Source organism: Aythya ferina, assembly GCF_964211825.1.
Source record: "Aythya ferina genome assembly, chromosome: Z".
Classification (NCBI taxonomy): domain Eukaryota; kingdom Metazoa; phylum Chordata; class Aves; order Anseriformes; family Anatidae; genus Aythya; species Aythya ferina.
In genome coordinates, this window is record NC_140299.1 from 39,359,130 (window position 1) to 39,386,839 (window position 27,710).

Below are 27,710 nucleotides of genomic sequence, written 5' to 3' on the forward strand. Positions count from 1 at the left end.
CATGGTACACAAAGGTTGAAGATCAAACTAATTATCCCTTTACCACATCTGAAACTGATGGAACAACCTGCAGCAAAGTAAATGAAAAGTATTGGTCCACATATTCATATCACTAAGTTGATAGACCATTTGATAGCTGTCTGCCCATCAATCTATCTAAAAAGATCTATCAATATATCCAAAAGAAAAAAAGATGACATTAAAGAACAGTGATATCATTATGTTTGGTACAAATATTAGTGCCTCAGTTAATTTGCAAGGTTCAATTTTGCTTGCAATTAACATTTAAGATACAGTGCCACAACCCATTAATGATCAAATAATCACTGTAGTTTCTTTCCTGACAATGATGCACATCAGCTGCACTCAGATTCTAACAAGATTAAATGCTCTATTTGTTGATTTTCCATGGTTCAAGGTGCATTTTCCATTGGTTTCCAAATATACTCTAAAACTTAAGGCAATAAATGATCTTTTAGCAGAGCTTTTTTGCCAAGGTGACTCTTTTCAGCATGGACTTTTTTACTTTCAGGTACACAAAATTCATATCCTGCTCTACTGAATCATATGGTAAAATCAGGTAGTTCTGGATGAGGGTGTGAAAGCAAGCAGAAATCATGGAACTGTAGCTGTGCTACTGAAGAGGCCTTTTTCTATGTAATGCAATACTTATGTCAGCCCTTCCCTAACCTGCTGCATCCAAATGAGTCAGATGAGCCTGAACTGCATTAATAGTAAGTCTGTACCTAACATCCTCATTATCTCACATCCTTTCACAGCTCAGTGAATGGTTACGCTGATCATGTCTGGGAGCAGCAGGAGGTCGCACCAGGAGGGATCAGGGCAGGATGAGGGCAGCCCCAGGAGGGTCAAAACTGCCCCAAGGGGCATGAACCTTCATCAGGGCAAGATCAGGGCAGTGACAGAGACATCAAGGAGTCCCTGGCTGGGCAGCCACCTTCAGGTGACAAATATCATAAATTAATTTTGTGTAAAAAAAATAAAAGTTGACTTGCATCACTTTTGCTTATTGACTTCCAAAGTAACATGATCAGCTCCTGAACAGTGATTAGACACTACCTTGTAACAGAAAGACAAATAACCTTGTGCTGATGTCACACTGGTAAGCATAGTTAAAAAAAAAAAAAAAAAAAAAAAAAAAAAAAAAAATTCTTGCCTGGGTAGAAGTCTATGGGCAGCAAATGAAAAGGCAAATCTAACAGCTAAGTCAAGAACCTTCATGAAATTCCAAATGAGCTTTTCAAGTATTGTTTCTGGTGCTACCTGAGGCTTTTCTGGCATTTCTGAAATAATGTCTTTTAAGATTCACTTAAAACCTGGAATTTAAGTGAAAAGTAATGCAAGGTGTATTTTTATTTCTACTTATCTGCTTTATGCTCTACTGGTAAATATGATTATCTGGTTCAGAGGAAAAGCATTAGAAGTCTCATGAAGAATCCATGTTTAAAGATTTTCATGTCTGTCATTGTACATCACAAGGAATTTGGGTAGCATATATGGTTTAAAGGAACTTATCTGAACTGTTCTTGATCACTGAATCTGTGATGTTCCATCACATATATTCTGGTTTTTAGATTAGGTCTGAAAATTTGAAGCCACAGGCATTTGGAAGTTTATATGAAAGTGCGTGTATATATATTTATTTTAATTATAATGCTCTTTTCTACTTGGAATCATAATCTCAGCATTATCCTACCTAAAATGAATGGCTGGCTACATGAATACAGCTGTTTTCTTTAATAGCAACATCTGATATCATGCACTGTCTGCTATTCTGACTGCTCACAGCACTTGCTATGCTGATGAATGGACACAGTGCTCAGATAATTGTACTTGCTGCCTAGCTATGGCTTCACTCCAGATTTACACCTCAGTGAAACCTTATTGCATGTTTTGTCTGAGATGAGAATTAAAAAAAAAAAAAAAAAAAAAAAAAAAACAAAAAAAACATTGTTTCTTACATGATTGTTGCAGGCCTTGAAGTACTTATTTCTATAGTAAGTGCAGCTGGAGAGATTAAAAGGCATGACCAGAAGTCTTAGCCTGCACTGTTTTAGACAGAATGCACTTGTGAGCACTAAAATCCTCAGAATTTAAAATTTCACAGCCTTCAATGTCCCATGTAAAACACATACCAAGTCCTCCTAAATGCTATATCCACTTTAATGTACTCAATCTGCAATAAACACCCTACACTATATAACACTCCATCAAAGAAAGTAGCATTCAGTTTTGTCTGCTTTCCACACAAAGTTTCATTACATTTTTCAGGCTGCTTGTTTGCAAAGGATTTAGCAGGCACAGGTGGCAGAGCTCAAAGTTCTCCTCACCACTGTGCATGCCAGAAGAATAGGAAAGGTTGTAATCACCTTCAGTCATTCCCCTCTGTGGACTTTGACCATTGCATATTCTCGGAGCATTAGGATCAGAGCAAAACAAGCCCTCCATATTCCCCAACTCAGATTTGTACTCCAGTCTGGTTCCTCCGCTGACTTGGTAAGTGGTAAGCACTATAAAACTAACAATAACCCATCTTTTTCTGTAGGGAAAAGCATAGACTGAAAGCTACCAGAAACTTATTTCTTCATGATCAGGAGATAGAATTTAAAACCTTGAATATGAAGCTTCAGCAAAATACTAAAACCCTGAGGTACAAAAGCAAATTCTGTGGAATGACTGAGGGCATGTTACATTCAGCAAAAGGAATAGGTCTATTAATACCTCTCTGCTTCACAGTGCCTGTAAAATCAAGTGGATATAATAAAAACAAAGGGCAGTAATCTAGAACAGTGCTACTAGTAGTCAACTCAGTGACAAATTCCTCATCTGCTAAGTTAAAGATTATTCATAACACTGCCCATGTACTTGATCAGTGCCTGCTCCTAGGAGCTAAAAGAATCCCAAGAGGATAAGGTTAAACAACTGAAGAATACCAACAAATTTTTTGAAGTATTGGCTGGAAAGCTATGCAGAGGAAAAGGATCTGGGGATGCTGATTGATGCTCACCTGAACATGAGCTGGCAGTGTGCCCAGGTGGCCAAGAATGCCAATGGCATCCTGGCTTGTATCAGGAATAGTGTAGCCAGCAGGACCAGGGAGGTGGTCATCCCTCTGCTCTGCTGAGGCTGCACCTTGAGTACTGTGTGCAGTTTTGGGCCCCTCGGTACAAGAAGGACATTGAAACCCCTGAGTGTGTCAAGGGAAGGGCTAAGGAGCTGGCAAAGGGCCTGGAACACAAGTCTTATGAGATGCAGATGAGGAAACTGGGGTTGTTTAGTCTGGGGAAGAAGCGGCTCAGGGGAGACCTTATTGCTCTCTACAACTACCTGAAAGGAAGCTGTGGGGAGCTAAGGGTTGGACTCTTCTCAAAGGTAACTAGTAATAGGACTAAACGGAATGGCCTCAAGTTGTACCAGGGGAGATCTAAGTTGGAAATTTGGAAACATTTCTTCTCAGAAAGAGTAGTCAGGCATTGGAACAGGTTGCTCAGGGAGGTGGTGGCATCACCATTCCTGGGGGTGTTTATGGAAATGTGGGACCTAGAACTTAGGGACATGGGTTAGTGGGTGATATAGTTGGATTATATGATCTTAGAGGTCTTTTCTAGCCTTGATGATTGGGAAAAGTTTAGTACTAGAACAAATCTTTTTCTTGCAGTAGACACTATAAAAATATATGTATAACTACATAAAAAGGCAATTTGGGCATCAAGAAAAATGTTTTCATGAGGGAAAAAAAAAAGAAAAAAAAAAAAAAAGCAGAAACTCACTATTTAGAATCTTTTCAACTACTGATATGGCAGATTTCTCATAAGACCCATTTGACTGAGGTTTGTTATGAGAACTCTACAGTAAAGAAAACCTACTTTAACTTCCATATACTTTCAGCCTTAGGTTATTGAACTAAAATGGTGGAAGCCAAGTAATGTCAATGATAGTATCAGTCTTTGATATGTGAATATCCCTTCATTGGCAAAAACTTTGATACTATTAGTTCATTCTCTGCTCATCACCTGAGCAGCTGCTTAACAGAAATAACTTTTATTATTTGGCAGCCCTGGACAAACTCATACAATATGTTAATTTTTTGCAAGTCAACTGCAGGTTGGGTCTCCTACATTATTCCTGGTCTCTTCAGAATATCCAACAATTCATTTGATAAGGGAAATAAATATACTTGTATCAAATACACAGAACAAGTTAAGATAAAATTTTAAAAAGCCTGTCTCCAAATTAATATGAGCTGGACAAAATGCAGATCATCAGCTACTGAATAAATTACAGAAAACTCTAAAGCTATGACTTGTCAGTGAGCTTTTCATTGCATAGGCTTAAACCATTGCTGAAAAACAAAGGCAATCTTGGAAGAGCTTTTTCAGAGTACCCTCAACCTTGTCCGTAAACACAGCAGCTTTCTGTCATCATTTATTGAGATAAGATCCTTGGAAAAAAACAGACTCACACTTCTGACTCTAGCATTGCCATGATATGATGCCATAATCAAAGGTTTAATACCAGTGGTGGTCCTGGTACTCTAAATCCTGTGTCTGCTTTAGAGCCATCTGCAAAATGAGGCAAGGCGATTGAACACAAGGCATGGAGAGGGGTTTCATTTATTTTTCTTCTAATGTTTCCTAATTCTTCCTAAGGCTTTGGAGGCTTCACTGTCCACTTTCTGTGCCTGATATACTGTGTCACACATTCCTAACCAAGACCATTGATTCAAATTCAGGGAGAGAATATTAGTTTTGTTATCATATACATATTTTTCTATTTGGTGCAAAATTCACATATAAATTTGAGCTCTCCATGCATATCTGTCAAAGTACATAAATTGACTTAATACTTCTAACTTCTGAAAAATTATGGAAGACTATTATTTTTTTATTTATGTTATATTTTGACCATCCCAATAATGAAAAGTGTCACAAAAGTGTCTTCATATATCTAGCATATCACTCAATCTGTAAAAATGCGCAAAGTTAGAAAAATAAGCAGTGCTGATGCATGTTGTCATATCACTAGCTTCTAGGTCTTTCACTCTACACAAGGATGGAGCCTTTGTTAAACTATATGAATTATCATTTGTTGTTAGAAACTCCAGGCAATGAAAACACTTCTTGTGAAGCTGCAATTTTAGCTGCTATCAGCAGATGGCAATACGAAGATTTAATCATATGTTAATGCAAGATCTCCATTTACAACAAAATCTGCGAAGTATCACGGTCTCATTAATTTCAAAAGCAGAGGGACAACCAACAGACATTTTCCTTAGAAACAGCAAAAAAAATAGAGTGGCTGACTCACCAGAGAGTCATTCTGCCATTGAGAGGGACCTCAGCAGGTTGGAGAAATGGTCTGACAAGAACCTCATGAAGTTCTACATGGAAAAGTGCAAAGTCCTGCACATCGGGATGAAAAACCCCAGACGCCAGTACATGCTGAGGGTCAGCCAGCTAGAAATCAGGCTTGCAGAAAAGGACCTGGGGGTCCTGGTGGACACCAAGTTGAACTATGAGACAGCAATGTGCCCCTGTCCCTAAAAAAGGTAATGGTATCCTGGGCTGTATTAGGCAAAGTATTAACAGCAGGTGGAGGGATGTTGTCCTTCCCCTCTACTCGGTGACAAGACCACACCTGGAGTGGTGTGTCCAATTCTGGGCTCCTGGTGTAGGAGGGACATGGATATACTGGCAAGCACTGGAGGGATGCTGCAGCCTCTATGCTGAATCCCCAGGGCAAGATGCAGAAGTCAGTTAGTCAAATTCAACAGGAAAATCAGAGAGGTCATGTAGGTGTTAACACAGGAACATGTTTTAGAAAAATAACCAGAAGAGGATAACTGTCATTTGAATGCACAGACCCTTGCCTGTCTTCTGACAGAATTCCAGCTTTCTAAGACTTCTTCACTAAAATGTTCTAACAACAGCAATGCATTCAAAACTACATCTGACCATGCTTTTGTGTTTGTTTGATTATTTTTTTTTCCCTTGGGTTGAGCTACACCAAAATGGTTCGATGTCCAACAGTGATGCAGGAAGGTGGGGAGGCAGCACTGGAACAATCCCAGACTGCACTGAAACCTGCTGATGAGTCCTGTCAACTTTAGTGAAGAAACTGACACTAAAATATTCATGAAATCCAAATATTTCCCAAGTTTTGTGCTTCATGTAGTAGCTAAATCCAAAAATTGGGGGATCTCTTTTTTCTGTCAAGCACCAAGTCTCTTCCATAGGCTACTTTAAAAAACATTTCAAACCTTGGCCTGTTTGTTGGCTTGTTGCTTTCCTTTTTTCTTTTTTCCTTTATCTTTTTTCTTTTTTCTTTTTCCTTTTTTCCTTTTTCTTTTTCCTTTTTTCCCTTTTCTTTTTTCTTTTTCATTTTTTCCCTTTTCTTTTTTCTTTTTTCTTTTTTCTTTTTTCTTTTTCTTTTTTCTTTTTTCTTTTTTCTTTTTTCTTTTTCCTTTTTTCCTTTTTCTTTTTCCTTTTTTCCCTTTTCTTTTTTCTTTTTCCTTTTTTCCCTTTTCTTTTTTCTTTTTCCTTTTTTCCCTTTTCTTTTTTCTTTTTCCTTTTTTCCCTTTTCTCTTTTCTTTTTTCTTTTTTCTTTTTTCCTGTCAGTGAGGTTTTGTTGGAGATTTAATTTTCCTTTTAGTTTTCATCTTGTTCTAATTATGAAGAACATATTCCATTGTCTTCATGTAAACACAATACATGCATTTAAGTTGGAGAAACTGAGCAGTGGTGTAGAGAAAAAGTTTTTTTTTCTGAAGCCTTCTGATAAGGTTCTGACAGTAAAACATGATTAAATCATCCTTTCTTCTAACACAGAGTAGCACAGAATTTAAATTAATCATTGTTTGGAGCACGTTCTAAATCTTTCAGAGATGCAAGATATTAGATCTAGGAAACTTAATTGTATTTTCACCACTGCAAATCATACAGACCCTAAAGAACATACTCTCAAAAACTGTGCAAATGAGATCAGACTTTTGTCATACAAAGGAAAGACATGAAGTTCATTACCCCATCTGAGCCTAACTAACATTTGTATGATGTTCAGATTCAGAATTTTCATTTATGTCTTCCTTGGGCATATGAACATATATTTATGAGCCATATTTTGATTTCTGTAGTATCATTCATATGCTAAGCAGTCTTCAATTTCATTACTATAAATGAAAACATAAGTAACATGGATGATACTCTCACAGATCTTTTAATACTGACACATACCAGTACCCATCAAATGTAGCTGTTTTAAGTCAGTTTGGCAAACAACCTTTTCCTTAGCTATGTCAGCAACAACCATGGTCAGTTTTAGGCACTTCAAACTCACTTAGTGATTATTATGTGAGAGTATTCTAGTAAGTCACAAATGATTTTTCCATTGAGGAATTTCAGCATACCTGTACTTCTAACAGAACATGATCAATTTTTTTAAAAGTTTTTCTGAACTTTTCAAAAGACACAGGTTTCATTTGCCCCTTTTGTAGAATGGAACCAGAGACCAAGCGGAGATAACAGTGAAGCTGACATTACACCCTGACATAAGCTGACATTACCTCGCTGACATTACAACCACTCTTCAAACTCAGCAGCAGTACTACAGGACATAAGTCAAAATAATGCATTTTTTTTTTTGAACTACACAAACTCCTCAAATCAGCAAAGAAACCTTAAGTGTTACAAAAGCACATGAATTAATAAGGTCTTCAGTTCTTCGAGCTAGGCCAGAAAAAATGTAGTTCTACTTCTACTATATTAACATCCTGATCAGGACAGGACAGGACTGCAAATAAAACTCAATAGCATGATATATTTTAGAAATCAGAAGATATATACATTTGTTTCAATTTTGACACAGACAATTAAAACAAAACAAACAAAAAAAAAACCTCTTCTTTCTCCATCCATACTTTTTATTGGTAGTCAACAATAATATTGCTAAATTAGCAACTTAAGTTTCACACTATTCAGTGCTCTTAAAATCATTGATTATCTATCATGCAAATATAGCATCTGCTTTGAAAGGATAGACCTCAGACAAATATATTCTTGAAGCTTCAAGTGATAAAATATGTATGTAAACATTTTATATATTGGAACTCCAACTTAAGATTTCAGAACGGTTGCTTCTTATACACATTAATGAGACGATGATGACTTTTTTTTTTTTTTCTGTATTAATTTAGAGTACTTCAGATTCTGAGTTCCCAAAAGTTCTGGATGTCTCTGAGTTATCACTTCTACTATTTTTCCCTCCCCTTAATACAATTCATTGCTTCTTACTCTTTCTCATATCCATACTTAGCACAGTGAGATAAAAATGTAGTTTTTTTGTAATTTGTAAGCAAATTTCCAGCAGACATTTGGGCTCTGCTCTTCACCTTTAGTCAGAAAGAGAAGTTCAAAGACAAACTGAACTAAAAAAAAATGCAGAAAAGTGAGATAAAACAGTTCATAGGAAAAGATAGAAAAATGGAAGTAAGCTCTGTTTCAGTCTTTGAGAAATCCTGCTAGGTTATTTGTCTAAAGAGCCCCCTTGAATGTATTTGAGAATACTCTGGCCTGCTGCATGGAGAAGGGACTGCTACTACTTAGGAGACTCGGGTCTAACATGTTGGGTGAATTTAGATAGAACACTTCAACTCTCTGTACTCTTGTTACCTCATCTGCTATATGCGAATATTACTACCTTGAGACCCATAAATGGAAAAAAACTACATCAAGCTGTATTGTATCTTCATCTTCTATTACTATTTCACAGTGTTTTTTAGGAATTCATCAAAGCATACAGTATGATAATATTTTTTTCTGAGATTTTGTGAGTGTGAAATTAAAACTTCAGAAGATGTAGGCTCTTGTGGCCTACAAAGAGCCACCAACAAAAACAGCCAGCAAACTGCAGTAGAGGCTGTGCAAATGACAAGTGGAGACTTTGGATCAGGTGAACATCAAAGTGCATGCTTGCCCTTATACACATGAACAGTCTCACCCATCAAAACACTTAACCATTAGATGTTTGACTAATCTTGTTCCTTCTCACCAAATGCCATAAACATGAGGTGTTTCATTTTCAGCAAGTTCAGTGTCAAACCCTTTGTGAAGAACAGACCATGTCAAGGCAAGTGACCACATGCCCCAAAGAGTCGACAGATCAGACAGTAAAGGTTTAAGGGAATCTTCCCACAGATGGCAGGGCACCATTTCATTATTCTGGTTTTGGACATGTTCCTCCATTGAAAACTAGTTTCATGTCTATAAAAGTAATGTACTACAGAATTGAGAAATTCTCAGCTCTTTTGTGGATTTTATTTTCCTTAATGTTCTACTTGATTAAAATTAATGATGAACCTATTATAAACATCTCTTACCTTCTTTTCAGCTTACTCTCTTCTAAGAGAGTGTTTTCTGTTCTTCCACTTTGGTTCTTGTTTCTTTTTCTTGCCCTGATAATCTAATTCTAAAATATATGAGTTATATATTTTCAATGAAAAAGTCAGATTACTTTTTAATAAGATGAAATATGAATAGATTTCATTACTGAAAGACCTGGAGAAGTTTCACAGGAGAGCTTATTAAATCATAGAGCGCAAGAGGAGAATCTTCCAAATTTGTAGTTCTGTGTTTTAGTTATAAAACCTAGAACATTTGCTCAGACAGAACAATGGACTTAGACAATTAACCAAGAAAAGAGTACCAGTATATCAGATGATTTTCACAGCGAGGGTTTTAAACTGATCTAAATTAATACTCCTCTGAAAAGTTACTTTTATACTAACATGCTGCTTTTTCATTGGAAGTAAGCTGTAAATTCAAAATTAAATTGTAATTCAAATTAAACATGTAATGCAGAAGAGAGAAAGATTATATAAAATCCAATTTTTGTAGATGAAACTTCATATGACATAGGTATATTTCTCCTCCAGTTTTCACTACCTACATTAATAAACTAACATGATCTGTTATCTTCCTAGCTTCTTTCAGAATTAGAGAACTGAGATGGTTCCCCATAAGTAGAAGCTTAATCAGCATGCTCTGACTTGGTCAAATTTCCCATTACAATTGGGGAATGTTTTTCTTAGTTTTCTATTAGTTTGTTTTACAGTAACCACTAAAAAGTAACTCATTCATGTACTCATATCAATTACAAGGCTATGCAACTGGATTCTGTGTCTCTCAGGGTAATTAAATTACTACTATCAGTAAGTAAATCAAACAAGTGCAAGGTACAGAGAAAGTGCAATATTGCCAGTGGTGGACTTCTGTTACGCCTTTGTTATGGTTCCCCACAACGCTCTTTCCTCTACATTGGAGAGATATAGATTTGATGGATGGCTTACTCAATGGATAAATAAATAATTGGTTGGATATATCCAAAGATATATATATACAAAGAATTTCAATCAATGGCTCAATGTCCAAATGGAAACCTATAATGAGTGGTGACTTTCAGGGTCTGTACTGGGACCAGTACTGTTTAATATTTTATTACTGAAATAGACAATGGGATTGAGTGCTCCCTTGCAGGCTTGTGGACAGCACCAAACTGAGTAATGCAGTTGCTACAACAGAAGGAAGGGAGGGCCTTAAGAGGGAAGAAAGGCCTTAAGAGGTGGAATCATGTGAACCTTTTGAAGTTCAGTAAGGCCAACAAGGTGCTGCAGCTGGGTCAGAGCAATCCCTAATATCAGTACAGTTTGGGTGATGAATTGAAGAGCATGATTTGGGGATATTCACGGATGACAAATTGGACATAAGTTGGCAATATGTGTTTGCAGCCCAGAAAGCCAATTATATCCTGGTCTGCATCAAGGGAGGTGATTCTCCCCCTGCTCTACTCCATTTTCATGAGGCCCCACCTGGAGTCTGGCCCCCCAGGATGTGGACCTGTTAGAGCAGGTCCAGAGGAGGGTCATGAGAATGATCAGAGGGCTGGAGCACCTCTCCTCTGAAGACAGACTGAGAGAGATTGGGCTGTTTAGTCTGGAGAAGAGAAGATTCTGGGGAAATCTTACTGAAGTTTTTCATTATTTTATAAAAGGTGGCTTTTACAAAGATGAAGAAAAGCTTTTTACCAGGACCTGTAGTTACAGAACAATTAGTAATGGTTATAAACTGAAACAGGAGAGATTTATGTTTGATAAAAGAAAGAAATGTTTTACAATGAGAGTGATGAGACACTGGAAAACATTGTGCAAAGCTGTGGATTCCCTGTCTGAAAGTGTTAAGGCCAGGTTGGATGGGATTTTGGGCAACCTGTTCTAGTAGAATATGTTCCTGTCCATGGCAGAGGGGTTGAAACCAGGTCATATTTAAGGTCCCTTCAAGCATACCATGCTATTATTCTATGATAACATACCATTTATCACAATTCTCAGTTACTTTTATAGAAATCATGCTCAAAAAAAAAAAAAAAAAAAAAAAAAAAAAAAAGTTCGACATTGTGTTCTGCCTTCAGTTTCTTATGATTTAGACAGCAAACAAATTCAACATGTGAGTTATATTTTATTATAATGTATGTACAATAATAATATATAATAAAATATAATAATATATGTTTTATATATATATATATATACACACATCATGGCTCTCCCATTATTTATCCTGTTTTATTGTGAGCCAACATAAAGTGTGTTGACAACAAAATGTGCTCCAGGTTAATTACAAACTTGTGACATTATGCCAGTTACAGTAATTAACCGCACTGATCAGTGCTTGTTGTAAAAATTCACGTGTGCTACTGTTTATACAACAGGCCATGACTTAAGAATGGAAGTCATCCTTCCTGGTTTTAACCTTGTTGATCTGTCTTATGAAAGTTATTCTACTCTTGAAGACCATGCCAAGTCTACCTTGGTTACTCATTGCCTCATGAGATAAGAAAACATTGCTCTGGACTACTAATGCTCTCCCAAAAAATCACAGAATCGCAGAATGGACAGGGTTGGAAGGGGCTTCTGAAGATCACCTAGTCCACCCTCCTTGCCAAGCAGGATCACCTAGAGCAAAGGATGGCAGCCAGGTGGGTTTTGAATATCTCCAGAGAAGGAGACTCCACAACCTCTGTGGGCAACCTGTTCCAGTACTCTGTCACCCTCACAGTAAAATGCCCCCTCATATTCAGCTGGAACATCCTATGCTTCAGTTTGTGTCCATTGTCTCTCGTCCTGTCACTGGGCGCAACTGAAAAGAGACTGGCTCCATTCTCTCTACACCCTCCCCTCAGATATTTATACACATTGATGAGGTCTCCCCTCAGTCTTCTCTTTTCCAGGCTAAACAGGCCCAGCTCTCTCAGCCTGTCCTAGTATGTCAGGTGCTCCAGTCTCCTCATTATCTTCGTAGCCTTTCTGTGAACTCCCTCCAGTAGCTCCACGTCCCTCTTTTGCTGGGGAGCCCAGCAAAAGATAAGCCATCACAAAGGCTGCTTATGTAATTGGGCAGTTACACACACCAAAGTTAGTGGGACTTAGTTAGAAGCAGTTACCAATGACATCTTCCTTTGAGCACACAAACACTGAGCCACTAATTCAATGGGCAGTCATGAAAGCATTGGTACTATCAATTAATATCAGCCTCCATACCTGGTGAGTCACAGGTACTAAAATGTGTGTGGGAAAGCTTGTAAAGGCAGAAACTGCCTCTAGAAATCATTCTACCTACATTTTGTATGGCATTTTCCTTCTTACTCCATCCAATTCCTAAAAAAAGTATATATACTACCGATTACTTACAACTTATGTTAAAGGCCTATACAAAATTTCTGAGTTTAAGTTTTCACCCATGATAAAGGCCAGTCCCAATTCATGATAGACCCACCAGCAATGTCATTATTCATTGCCTAAATATACACACTTTAGAAAGTTTGCTCCACTCTCCCTCTGCAGTTATTTGTTTCCTTTGTGATAGTCTCCATTTGCTCAAAGAGTCACAATTCAGAGACAATCAGTTTAAAGCTACACAACAATGGGCAGGGCCATGCTCGTCCTAGAACTGCAGATACACCACTACAGCTGGTGAGATGGTCTTTTGTTTTGCAGATATTTAAACACATTACTAGTTTGTGAGAAGTTAGTGAAAGAGCAATATTTTATTAAAAAGCTATAAAAAAAGTAATAAATAGATATGCAAGTGGGAAAATTGAGATCCTCTGCCACTTCTGTCATCTTCAAAAATATTCCTAAGGTATTTTTTCAAAGGAATATTCTATGTCTTGTTATTTCAAAATAGGTTATGTACTTTTGCATCTGTATAAATAAAAAGAGCATTTCTGGACCAGAGCAGAGGTCTACCTAGCCTAATATCCTGCCTGGTAGTGGGGCCATCAGCATAAACTGAGGAAGACCAGCATCTTTGACTCTTCCTTCTAGAACCCTTCTTGAAGCTTCTAACTCTCCTCTGTTCCCAGAACTCCTGATTCTGTCATGGTTTCTGTGTATTAACTGTTCCTCTGGGGTTTTCCATGAATTTATTATTTCCATGAATTAATCCTTCAGCCCATGTATTACCTTGTACCCTTGTACCCTTCCACACCCTGACCATTCCCTGCTTAATGGAGCTCGGCTCCTTTGTGCTGAATCCAGCCCTATTTTGGCTCCCCCTAACTCTCATATTGGAAGAAATGACAAAGAACCCTTCCTGGCTCATTACATTCATAATTTTATAGATCCTCCAGGACATCTACACTGGCCAAAGCTCTCAGGCTTGGCCTGCCTCTACATAGTGCCACCGTGTACACATCACACAATGCCAGGAACATGTGAGGAACATATTTACCTGCCTACAGAATGTTTTCATGGAGTTGCTGTAGAGCTCAGTGGCAACACAGATGTTGTAGAGTGCTCTTCCACCCTTTCCACAAGGATCAGCTTTTTGACAGTCTTTTATTTTCTAAGCAATTCATTTAATTTGTGTGTAGATTTGGTAAGAGCTAGATAATAGCCATCAGCATAGATGTGAAAAAAATTCAAATGCTTTATTTTCAGAAAGTTCAATTTCAACTAATTTTATGTGCTGGGCAGTGAATCAACAAAATGATTTTTTATCAGTAGCATAAATATTTTGAATTCAGACCTTTGATGAGCCAGATATCACAGACATAATGCCATGGTTTGAGGAGAAAGAAGCTGCTGATAACTTTTTCTGAGGCAGTAACAGACAGATCTGGTGCGGGCACACTAGCAGAAGACACCACAAGTTAAAATCAGAGATGCCCGTGGAACATGGGAGACTTGGACCCTTGAGATCTCTGTGCAAAAGTAAAAGTGATTCATAGTGTAAAAGCCACAACACTGGGAATTAGAAGGCTGTATTTAAGTATTTGTTTATTTATTTATTCGTTCACATTGCATTTTTTCTTTTACTGATTACTAAAAAGGGAAGAAAAAACATCATCTACTCATCCTAATGAACAATATTATTTTGTATAAAGGGAGAGGGGGAGTTTGGATGTTTACGTGCCAAAAAGGTGACTAAAGCAATCTGTTTCACACTGTGACATTCATCTGTGCTGGCAGTGTGGCTTTTTAAAGCTCCTTTTCAAAGCCCTGAGCCAGAGCAAGCATGTTGGAAACACTGCCTGCTTCCTAGGGTGCTCTTGCTTCTGCCTCCTCTCCCCACACCCTGTGGTCCTTCAGGCTGTGGCTTGAAAGGACACACACATCAGCTCTGGATTGGGTGGGCAGCTTGTGAAGTCTTGCTTACTCAAAGGAGTGAGGCTCTAATCTGCACACATCCAAATTCAGCAAGATTTTGTTGTGCTCACCTGGACAGTGTTTTTTTTTGTTGTTGTTGTTGTTGTGTGTTTGTCTGTTTTATGTTAAGATATGTGAGGATAGAGACAGGAGATACTGGAGTTACTCTGTGCACTCAGGAAACATCAGTGATCATTTGCTGTAGGAAGCCTCTAAGGAAAGATGAATTCTCCAGTCTAAGGCCATATTCCAGGACACGTACTCACTTTCTGTTTGCAGACTATAAAACCTTTCAAGATGCAATCTAGCAATCAAAATGCAGAAATCTGAGGTTTTATGTAGGGCCCCTCTACCCTTCAAGTACATTCACCCAACCATGATAAATGAAGCTGGAAGCAGCAGAGACCATGTTAAAATGGTCTCAAACACTACCATACAAACCAGAGAGGTTTCTCTTCCTAATGGAAGCTACAGGTACTGATCGGGGTAATTAGAAAGCACCAGTTCACTGTAAGCTGAATACAGTCAAAACCACACGACTGAATGCTTTTTTTTCTTTTTTCCTTTTTCTTTTTTCTTTTTTCTTTTTTTGTTTTTTCTTTTCCTTTTTTTTTTTCTTCTTGTGGGATCAAGCACATTTTGTAGATGGGGCAGATTTTGTGTTTGGCTGTGAGCCTCCATCACTCACAGGGACAGTTTTTGGAAAAAACAAAGCATTACCCAGCTGTCCTGAGCTGCCACAGTCCAGCAGGACAAAGTAGACCTAGCAAGTTTAACAACACAGAAAGCCTTGTTGTTCTTAATGGTCACAGACACCTGTCTTTCCCCTAATCCACTTCCCTGGGGCTGCCAGGACTTGCTTCAGAGCATTGAAAGGAGGATGGTGGCAGCTGACCCTGCTGCCCCCTCCTCAGGTCCATGCAAGACAACATGTGGCAGATGCCAGACAGCTGCAAGGGAGTCCTGAACTCAACAAGTCAGCTGTGACTTTCTGTGACTTTCAAATCCATTATCTAGTGTCACCTGCTTGTAGCACAATCAGGGGGGAGAGTGAAGGGAAGTAATTTGAGATGGAGCAGTAGGCACAGAGAAAGTTCAGGAGACGAGGAGAAAAAGGTTGTCCTGTTCTGTAGATGTTCAAAGCATCTCTTTCTGAGCACAACTCCATCTTTACCACAGCCTTTGTGCACCGTAGATTGAAATCTACTCCTTTCCCTGCTGTGTAGAAAGGAGGTAGGTCACCCTGAGGACTTGGACTTGAAACTTTGCAATGCTTCCAAATGCACTTGCTGATGCCTATTTTAAGAAAGCACTTGTTGCAACTGCCTAAGTAGGTACATGCTTGTGTACAAAAACAAGTTTATTGCTTGTTTTTTTGTGCATGTGTGTAGCTCTGTGTGAATCAAGGCTTCAGAACTCTTTCTTCTGAGAGTCTGGCCTGAGCATCACTGCAGTGAACAGGGCACTGCACACAAATAGTCTTTGAGTCGTGACAGAGACTAGCCCTGCTCTCAAATACACAGATGCATGTTCCTGTTTGATCAAGGTTGTTTCCTGCTGCAACTTCTCAAAACAAGTGTTCAGCAGTTCTGCATTAGTTTTTACAACCAAATCATCATGGAAGAAGGAGTAGCCTAATGCTCAGATCTGCCTTAGGACTTCAAAACAGTTTGAGGCATGACTCATTCATGTTATTACAGTGTTTTTTTCACTGGTGCAGCTGGAAGAAAAGATTGAAAATAGAAAAAGAAACACAAGCTGCCTTTGTATGACTTGTTAAATCCAGTGACAATAGGAGCTTCTGCTGAATCACCTGAGCACTGCCGTGGCAGCCACACCTTGCACCATCTCCCCAGCCAGCTCAAAGGAGTCCTCTCCCACCAGCTGCTTCCCGTCACTTCTCTGGTTTACTCAATAAATTAATCAGACCCTTACAACACTGTGTCTGCAAACCTGAGAGTCATTTGTTCTGAGCAGAAAGCCAAAACCCGTAAATGACTTTAGCAGAGAGAGCACTGACATTCCCTTTGCCAGTATTTTGTTCTCATTCCCAGAAGATATTCTGAGTAAGGCTGCCTGGGCTGGTGAACACAGCAGCCAGGTAGACAAGGAGATTTCAGGTTTCCTCCTGACCTATTTTCAAAGGAGGAAAATGTCTCTCCTTGGAGCTGATATCAGATGATGCTCCTAATTAGCCTGCACATTAAGTAAGCAAGGCAGGGCGTTGGGACTTGTTCTGGAACTCAAAGTGTCTCCTTTCCAGTCTGCCATGCCTTTTCAATCATTTTACCTTAGCATCAAATCTGAAGAGCTCCTATTCATGAATGACTACAAAAGCAATATGCTAGTATTCCCCTCTAGAGCAGCTATATATTACTTTAAAGAGCAGGCCTGATTCTCCTTTTCACTAAACCTTTTTTACATCTCTGTCATTCTGCTGATTTTAGTCAAGACTACAACACGATTCTTAGTTTCAGCAAGAAAAATCTTTGCTAGAGCACATACTCTTGTGTGCTGTTATAACAGCTGAGCTCAGTGTTTATCCTGAGGAATTATGTGGCAACCAGTGTTCGAAGCACGTATCCTACCAGACCTCCCTACCTCTCCACACCATGTCACACAGGCAGCAGACACGTTGAAAACACTAACAAAAGGCAGCACTGACTAACAGGGCAAGGCAAAGACACACAGCAGGCCATGAACTGGTCCCCTGCTCCTTATCAGGCAGCAAAGTTGAGTGATGAATGCAGATCTCCCTCCAAAATAGTTACTGATCAGTAGCTGAAATAAAGGAAAAGGTTAAGAACTTTTAAGGTCTTTTTTAAAGACTAAGTAGGTACACTATTACATGAACATGAAGAAGGCTCTGTTGAACACTGCTGAAAAATGGCTTGGGGTTATTTAGATGAGCTGAAAAACAAGTCTGGCTGAATTCAGCAAAGCTAAGTCATTTTGCAGAAGCTGAAGATGCCATGCGTACTCTTCAATGTCTCCCATTCCAGGAGCTGAAGATGCCCTTGTCACCCATTATGCAGATGCCATATATGAAGATTCCCATTTAATGTCACCCATTCCACTAAGCCTGGTATGACTGGACAGGACAATACAGGTGAGCAGGATTCTCCTCAGTCACTGGGACTCACCAGTGTGAATGGTACAACAGTGCTGGACAAGTCTGCACTGTGTAAAGCCTATTTTCAGTTCCCTCCTTTCTGAGCATTGATACTGAATATGACTGATACCTCTGTGTTTATGTGATATATGTTTTGGGTTTTGTGCCCTATTTCGTAGGGCCTTTTTAGATTAATAATTTTGATTTGGAGGAATGATGCTATTTAAAACCTTTTTTTTTTTTTTTTCTTTTAATGTCTGAAGAACCCTTATGCTTTTGGCTCTCTTCAGTAGATATTCAGCTATCTAATTTAGGCTTTACTCTTTCTTTAAGTAATGTGCCTAATGTTAGGAAACAAAACCTCGAAGTGCCTGAAGAGAGCCTTCTTGTAACATTCTTAGAACATGCTGTGGTATGGTACAAGATACCTCTTTGACCAGGCTGGGCCAGCTCTCCTGGTTCTGTCCTTCTTTGGGAAGAAGATTCTTAGGCAGAAGACTGAATGCTGAGATTTTGAATTGTATTCTTACACCAAAGAAATCCCTACATATATGCAAGATTTAATAAACAAACAAACAAATAAGAGACATGTATTGCATTGTTTAGATATTGTCCTGATGGGAAAGGTAACTGAAAAATATAGCAATTGGTGTATGGTGTTCAGGCACAGGAGTGAGGGACTTACAGATATGTGCCATTGCATGCTACAGCTCTGAATCTACTTTGTCCTTCAAACAGTTCCAGTTGTCCCTTATCAGCAGTGTGGAAAGAGTTGACATGGCAGTGGTTGGCATTCCTGAGTCTGGAGAAAGCGTCATTAAGAGTCTTACCTCACAATGTCTTCCAACTTCCCTTTCAATAAATGCAAGAATATATGGAAATGATCAAACCATACTGCTTCACAGGTTCAAATTCATAAAGAGTTTCCACTAGTAAAGAGGATACTGCTTTCCTTTTACTCACTCACATCATTTTTGTGAGAAAAGTATTCCTCCTACTAGTCCAAAACCATTTAAATTTTTGTGTCATGTTCTTAAATAAAATATTCTACCTATATAAAAACTGCTCCACTGACTGACTCACATATCACAGAACAACTTTTTATCTATCATTTCTAGCTCTTGCCAAGTCTAGGTTATGCAGGTGAAACTGGCATGAAATAGTAAGCCAGTTTTTAGACTGGTTACAGGTGGAGGTCATGGGAGTGTCCAGTGTGAAAATATTCATGCAAAAAAGTCACCATCTACCAACATGGTATAACACTCAGATGGCTGTTTGAAGCAACTTCCTTTTGCTGTCCTTCCTCAGAACAGTTTCTGATTACAATTGTTGGAATTACTTAGCAATATCATTTATTACAAAAATTGGGTACAGATTTGTATTTCTCTCTCCACATACAGCAAAGTGAGCAAAAATTTTTCTCCAGGAGTTGTAGGTTGTGCTTGATGTACAATGATCTCATAATCTTATCTGAATAAATCCAGTCTAAATGCAACACTGCATGACATCATATGCCTGTTAAAATAAATAAATAAATTAACTTATTACTCGTGAAACAGAAAAATTCTTGGCAGGGTTTCAAAGCTACTTCAGAAGTTCTTAGAACAAACCATTGAGTCATGGAATGGCGAAAAAAGTCAGAGACAATAACAGTACTACTCAGCTATGTTAATCATTCTTTTAGTATGTTATGTGACATGCTGAAATGGCAAAGAGGAGCAGGTAAAATGAATTATTTGGGGCAGATCAGTTCCCATTTTGTAGTTTACTATGCTGCAGTGGGTGCATCTTTTTTTAGGCTTTGTTTTTCCTCAGAAAAAGGGAAAAGTAACAGAGACACATTACAGGGTGTTAAGGTTTACCTGGTATTAACAGTCTTCATAAATAGCTACATTTTCTCTGTATTTCTTGAAGATCTTCCATCCAATGATCACAAAGCATAGTAAATTAATTATATTGATATATATATACAATTCCAGTGATTGAAGTGCATCATGCTAGTCCAGCACATTATTTGCCCATGATGGTGGTAGTAGGGAGTAATACCATTTTTCTTGGCTTAAATCACCTTCAGGAGAATACAAATCACAAGTAAACCTGTGAGAGTGGGAACACTGTGGGATTCCCATACAGTCTAGGTCTCTTTGCTTTCTCTGTTTTTCTTCTCTCATAGACCCAGAACTGCTAAGGCTCCTGTGAAGGACACCTCCCTTTCAAAGACAACACAGAGGCAGTAGACACATGGGGATAGTGTTTGGAGAAGGTCCTGTTCACTCCTACTCTCACTGGAATATGTCTGCTGCAATCTTGTGGAGTGTGTATTGTCTACTACCTTAACCAGGAAGACAAGCAAAAAAGCAGGAAAGGATATTACATGACCATGTATGTCAAAACATTGACAACTGCTATTTACAGTAGTATGTTGAACCTCCAGCCAGTGTCTGACATCCATTGGATTATTTTCTACCATACTTCATCAGAGAAACAGAAACTATCCCAATCATTGTATGAAATGAGTTGGTAATCCACACAAAGCCCCTTGCTAAAATATTAAGGCAAAATTCATCCACAGGGAAATTTAACCTGATGAATTTAAAATCATATGTTCTGAAGCATCCATGTACCATCTCTTGAGTTAATACAGCTCATGGAGCCGATCTGGCTGTGAAGTATTTTTTATGTCTTTCTCCAAGTTTTCCTGTGTCCCAGAAGGAATCTCTAATCCAAATCACTGTATGGCCTCACAAACAGTTTGTGTCTTTAGACCAGTGGATTTAACTATATAGAACTAAACCCTAAATAAGGGCTCATTAGAGCTGGAAACTCTTTCATGTGTGACAGTGAGGGGTAGAGTTAAGGTTATATTAGGATAAGAACACATACAAGGAGTAGGAATCTCTAACAATGCTGCTGCTAAAAGAAATGCTTGTCGAGTTGCAGTTTAAAATTCCTTACCAATATACCCTTCATTAAATAATACTTCCTCCTTCACTCCTAATGACTATTTATGACAGATTTTGGTATTCAAATACAGTCATAATCAACTGGCTAAAGGACTACATTATTTTTTTCCATTTTTTACCTGGGGTTCATAACAAGTGGTATAAAATCAGTACAAAACTTGAACTGTATATGATTACATACAACAGGACAACTGCAGTAATAATCAGTTTTGATCTGCAAATCTTACCCTGCAAATCAATCAGCATGTCTTCTGAAAATGTGTACCTTTTTTTTTCAAGTGGTATCCTCAAGAATTTCAGGGAAAAGATTGTCTGAAAAGCCTTTGCATTAAAAAAAGAAAAAAATGTGTCAAGTTATTGGCACTTTAAGATACTTCAAAATAATACACATAGGACCGTGAGGGAAAACATAATCTCCAGATGGTGTGTTATTTATTTACTCTGCAGGAAAGAGAACTGTTAAAGAAAAATGGTGAGGATCACAGTAGGAAAGTAATAAAGCAATGGGTATCACCTTAGAGAGGAAAAAAGCCACACAAACTTGTTACAAATTGAGGGTTTGACCTCAATTACTGTCCAGCTACCATTTGGAAACTGAAACTAACTCCACACTGCAGAGAAAGCGGGCACTTCTTATAGCTAGTGACCCAGAAAATGTAACAATGTACATAAATGATTTTTCTATTGTCTGGCATCCAGTGAAATCATCTGCAGAAGTTAGAATCCCATTGTGCCTTACATCTGTTTTTCCCAAGACACCACTGAATGAAGTTCTTCCTTGAAAAATCTCCCCAGTGTTGATCATCTTCTGAGACATACTTCTGAGAGAAGTTTGCTGTGGAACATAGGAAATGTAACAACATCTCCTCCTCCATGAAGGAATAATGCAAGCTGACTCCTGTCTTTGCGTGGCTCTGGATTGCAACAGGTATGACTACAGGGATTTTCATTTTTTAACATTTCAAGACGTATTTTAAATGACAAATAACAAAAAAAAGTGCAGCAAGTAATAATAATAATAATAATAATAATAATAATAATAATAATAATAATAATAATAATAAACTAAGCAGAACAAAACACATACTATTGATAACAAAAGGCTAGGGCAGTGATGGCAGTTACCAACATCACCCTTCCTATTTTAGATGAATCATTCATATCCTCCTTGTGTTTATGCATACTTTCGATACCACTTCCTTCTGATTATAGCCTGTGTATGAGGGCTGTTGGGCAATGCATTTGCTTATTAACACTGACAAGAGAACCAATGTTAATAGGAAGGGCCCCAAGGCAGAACTCAGAATGTCTGGTTTGTATGCATATGATAATTATCATTTCTGCTATTTTTTACCTTATTTGGACTCTCAGCAATCCCAGCCTTGACCTGCTTGACTTTGGTTCAGCCCTATAGTTTGATGGTGTTCTGCTAAGTGGCTGCTCAGTAAAAATATTTGTTTGTCTCCACATGAACTTAAGCTCTTTTGCTATTTTTTTTTTTTTGGTTATTCTAATATTTCAAGGGCACAGATTATTAGCCTGCATTTAATTTGTGCACACATTGTGTTAACGAGGAAGTCCGTCATGAGCTACTTGAGAGTTTCACCTCAGGTTTCATTCACAGCTTGGCTGACTATGGCAAATGCAAATAAGTATTACTAAGCTGTCATGAAGACCGTAGGAAATGCACATCATTAGGCTCATGTATGGAAGTCACTTGTTTGGCTACCTGACTCACAGATTCAGGGAAAGAGAAAAAAACAAATAATATAAATATTCTGGGGTTTGACAGATTTCTCAGCTAGCAAACATGTTCTGTTTGAAGATTTCTTGTTACCATCCTCTGCCAGACTTAACCAGTGTTGGAAGAACAATTATCCAAGCACTCCCTCATCCATTTCAGAATTGGCTTAACCAGTCAGATATTTTGAGTTGATCTGTCTAACTTTTCCTGATGTGGATAACTCATAGCTCATGCAATCCATTCTAGCAAAACAAGCTGTTTTGGTAACCTTTGCTAGGAAGATGATAGCAAAAAGCAGGTAATGACAATCTCCTCATCTGGCAGACAAATACACATAAGTGTTCGTTTTAGTTGATGCAGAGCTCAGTATTCAAGATGCACTTGGACAATGCTCTCATTATTATGTTTTAACTTCTGGTTAGCCCTGAAATGGTCTTCAGTTGGACTACATGATCTTTGTAGGTGTCTTCCAACTGAACTATTTTATTCAGAGCTTCTGCAGGATGATGAACCCCGTGAGTTGTTGGCCAAAATACTCTAGCTGATTACAAATGTCATGAGAAAGCACAGACGAAAAAAAAAATAAAATAAAATAAAAACAGCCCAAAACAGCCTGACCGCTCTAATCCAGCCTGACCCCTCTGACCCCTCCAGAGAAACCCTCACTATTAAGTAAACTGGTTAGAACATTGAACACTATTATAAAATGCAGTAATGTCAAAATATAAGGAGGTAAGATTAGCAGTTATTGTCTTCATTATTCATTGTTATATGGGAGATAAAAGAGTTGCAGTCCTGAAAAAACAAATCCGTTCCCAGAGGAGGATATATTTGTAAGGTAATCCAGTCATTTGATAGCCAAGCCTTGAAAAAAAGGTTCATGAATTACCAAGAAATTATAATTTATAAATATTTTAGTGACACAAAACTGACATGCTCCTCTGCAAAAGCTTATTTAGGCAAGCATAGCATAAACGACAAAATTCCAGACATGAGGAGACTGAAGTCACCTTGATTCTTGAAAACATTACTGCTCTTTACACAACTTAAAGAATGCATAATCTGCTAGCCACAGTCAATAAACAGCTACCTTAGCAATCCTTTCTTGTTCAGAAAGAAATACGGTTGGTTGTTAGGTTATAGAGTTTAGTGATATCATGGGATGCATGAGCATACCACCAAATACTCAGGTGTAAGACTTCTATTAGGATAAAAGCAGTTAGCAGTAGTGGTTTTTTTTTTTCTTCCTCTCTCACTTCCTCTCTCTCTCTCTCCCTCTCTCTCCCTCCCAACAGCTACACAATTATTTGTCCCAAAAGAATTATTGCACTTCGCACATATTTGAGAGAATATCTTCATGTCTCTAGCAGAATCTATGATTCAAGAAAAAAAAAAAAAAAAAAAAAAAAAAAAAAAGAGTAAAATCAGAAGGTGAATCACGAATGCAAACAGTTAATTGAGGCACCCTTTTCTGCAGTATTTTTTAAATACTGGGCATTGTATTTCTTGCAGACACCTAGGAAGTTGAAGTCTCTTATGAAAACAAGGGCTAATGACTCCTCCTAATTGCTTATAGAATATTTCATCTACCTCTTCATCCTGGTTGGGTGGTCGACAACAAACTCACACCATAATATTGGCCTTATTGGCCTTTCCCCTTACTCCTACCCAGAGATATTCAACCCTTTCATCACCAGCTCCATACTGTCAACGCATTCCGTAACTTACAGGGTTAATCCACCCCTTTACTTCCCTGCATATCTCTCCTGAACTGCCTGTAAATATCTATCCCAGCACTCCAGGCATGTGAGTCATCCCACTCTGTCTCACTGAGGCTGATGATATCAAAGCCCTGAGAAATCTTCCATTTCCTCTTATTTCCCATGCTGTGTGCATTTATGTAGAGACTCTTAAGTTGGGAACCCAATGACACAATTTTATTGGATGAAGCGGCTTGAATTCCTTGGTGCTACAATTCAGATACTCTTTCACTGGCCTGTGATCCCTTTTCTGGCTCTGGACATATATTGCTGATACTGGCATTGAACTGAGAAGGGTCAGGTGGATTGAGGCTCCTGTCCCCCCACAGCTGTAACTTAAAACTGTTTTCATGAGCTTGGCAATCCTGCAGCTGAAAATGCTCTTCCCCTCTTCTGACAGATGGACCCCTTCAGTCCCCAGTAGTATAAGTTTCTCAAAGACAGCCCCATGATCCAGAAAAGACAAATCCCTGGCTATAGCACCAGTTCCATAACCATACATTGATCTGCTTTATTCAACTGGTCCTTTCAAATCACTTTCCTTTGACCAGAAGGATTTCTCTTCTTTGACAGAAGAGAAGATGGCCTGTGCTTTACAGACTCTTGCAGCTGCTCCAAGGGTTCTACAGTCCTTCACAGACTGCTTTGACTGCTCTTGACATTGTTTTTGGTATCCACATAAAATAACAGCAGTGGATAGTAGTCTCTGCACTGTAGAAATCTCAGTAGTCTGGTGGTAATATCCCTGATATAAACCCCTAGCAATCAGCACATTCTCTTTACAGTAAGCCAGGTCAGGAAATGGGCACCTCCATTCCCTACAGAAGAGACTCCCCTGCTAATATCACCTGCCACTCTTTTTTGGATAAACTGGTCATTATTTGGGGAACAGACCAAGCTGAGCTGCCTCAGTCAACACCAGTGTCTCCCCTGCCTGACCTGGCAGTCCCTAGAGCAGTGAAGTTGTTCTGCAAGGGAAGGAAAAGGATGCAGTTCAAGAAATAAATGAAATTGCATTCAAAATAACACTTCTTCCTTTTAAAATATTATCCATTCTCATCTTCTTCCTATACTTCTCAATAGTCTTTCTTCAGCCACACGTGTCTGACTAGTTGGTCCTTACTTGGTCGCAATGGTGTTCCCATTTTCTCCCAGGCCCAGTCTTATGTGTACTTTATTCATTGTAATAATACTAGTAATCCAGGCCCATGTGAGAGGTAGAGCAGCAGGGGCAATTTTGGTGTTGTTTTATGTGTATTAGTGTTCTCACTGTTGCTACTGCTGGAGACCTGGACAGTACTACAGAAAAAAATGGAAGTGTAGGATCTGCGTGTGCAAAAAAGTGTAGGATCTGCATGTTAGATTTTATTTGCACTTCTGTCTTTGTAATGTGTCTTCCCTTCTTTGCCTGATTTCTGTTTCCTTCCTGACATTACAGGATAATTTTATTATTTTCAAGATTTGTAAATGTGTCTGTCTCCATTCATTGTCCTTTTCATATGACACCACTCCACTAAGCAATCATCTGTGACTTCTTGACTTTCAGTTTTTCACATAGTCTCCATCAGTATTGATGGAATTCAATTTGCCAGCCTATGCATGAATTCTTACATAGGTCATTAACATTTATCTATTTAATTCTATCTTCAACACCCCCAAAATACACAGTGGGTACTTTGTTTTAGTTTGTTTGTTACTTTCTTGTGGTAAATCTTGGTTGTTTCAATAGCAATTAGTTTCTACTGTTCTACTTACCTCTTCTCTGTCACTTTGTCTTCTGCTTAGATTATGAACTTATGTCCTACAGACTGTTATGGTGTCTTTGGAAAATACCTAGCACATGTCATTGTCACTGCAGTAAGAAAAATAATAATAATAAAAAAAATCTTAATTCATTTCCCATGCAATATCACATCATGTTATTTCTTGAAATTTGTACAACCGTGTGGTCACCTGAATCTTACCAGTCAACCCTCTAAAACATTTCAGGGAACACACATAAAGGACAAATCAAATGTTAACAAGTAAATCCAAAAAAAAAAAAAAAAAAGTGATTGAGTGTCTGAGTAAATCTTGTCACATGTGAGCTTCTCAAAACTAAACCACAAATCATAGAAACATAGAATGGCCCAGGTTGGAAGGGATCTCAAAGATTATCTAGTTCCAACCCCCCTGCCATGGGCAGGAATGCCACGCACTAGATCAGGTTGCCCAGGGCCTCATCCAACCTGGTCTTGAATACCTCCAAGGATGGGACATCCACAACCTCTCTGGGCAAACTGTGCCAGTGCCTCACCACCCTCTGAGTCAAGAATTTCCTCCTATATTCTAATCTAAGTCTCCCCTCTTTTAGTTGAAAATGATTGCTACTCATCCTGTCAATATCTGATTGATCAAAGCTGCCCTCCATCTTTTTTTATAAGCTTTATAACCTTTCGAGTACTGGAAAAGTTGCAAGGAGGTCACCCTGGAGACTTCTCTTCTATAGGCTGAACATCCCCAGCTCTCTCAGCCTATCTTCACAGGAGAGGTGCTCCAGCCCTCTGATCAGTTTCCTGGCCCTCGTCTGGGCCCACTCTAACAGCCCCACATCCTTTTTGTGCTGAGGGCCCCAGACCTGGACACAGCACTCCAAGTGGGGCCTCACAAGGGCAGAGCAGAGGGGGACAATCACCTCCCTCCACCTGCTGTGCACCCCTCTATTGATGTAGCCCAGGGTGCAGTTGGCCTGCTGGGCTGCAAGCATGCATTGCTGGCTCATGCTTTTTGTCCACCAAAATCCCCAAGTCCTCCTCTACAGGGCTGCTCTCAGTGAGTTCTTATCCCAGTCTGTGCTTCTGTCCAGGACTGCCCCAGCCCAAGTGCAGCACCTTGCATTTGGACTTGTTGAGCCTCATTATGTTCACATGGGCCCTCTTCTCCAGCCTGTCCAGATCTCTCTGGATGGCATCCCTTCCTTCTATTGTATCAACCGCACCACTCAGTTTGTGTCATCTGCAAATTTGCTGAAGATGCACTCGGTCCCACTGTCTGTGTCACTGATGAAGATATTAAACAGTACCAGTCCAAAGACAGACCACTGAGGTACATGAAGGTATCTGACTTTCCCACTCTTTGAAATTAGCTGTTTGGCTATTTATCATGTCTGTGTAGCTGACATAGTTCTGTAATTTGTTTTTTTTTCTTTTTTTTGGGGGGGGGTGTGTGGGGGGAGAAGGGGCCTTCTACCAGTTTTGAATTCCCTTCAGGCTTGTCAAAACTTATGTAGCTTAACCAAGAGAGACAAAATATTTCGAAAATAGGAACAGTCAAATAAAAAATCTGGAATTTTATTTTTATTTTTTTTTGTTGTTTTTTACCTAAAAACATACTGACAGCAACCTTGCAGGAGCATGAGGTAGAACCTGGGGAA

At 38.8% G+C, this 27,710-nt stretch overlaps 1 long non-coding RNA gene across 2 annotated transcripts in view; it reads left to right on the plus strand.

The window, feature by feature from the left end:
* Window positions 1-2,426: 2,426 nt before the first annotated feature.
* LOC311427368 overlaps window positions 2,427-27,710 on the plus strand; it is a 31,750-nt gene continuing 6,466 nt past the window's right edge. The window contains exons 1-3 of one of the 2 annotated variants that reach the window (XR_014687299.1): window positions 2,427-2,517; window positions 17,722-17,828; window positions 21,494-21,722. This is a non-coding gene — a long non-coding RNA (uncharacterized lncRNA). Of the gene's footprint in view, window positions 2,518-17,721; window positions 17,829-20,004; window positions 20,490-21,493; window positions 21,723-27,710 lie in introns of those variants that run through there. The other variant, XR_014687300.1, reaches the window with a different exon arrangement.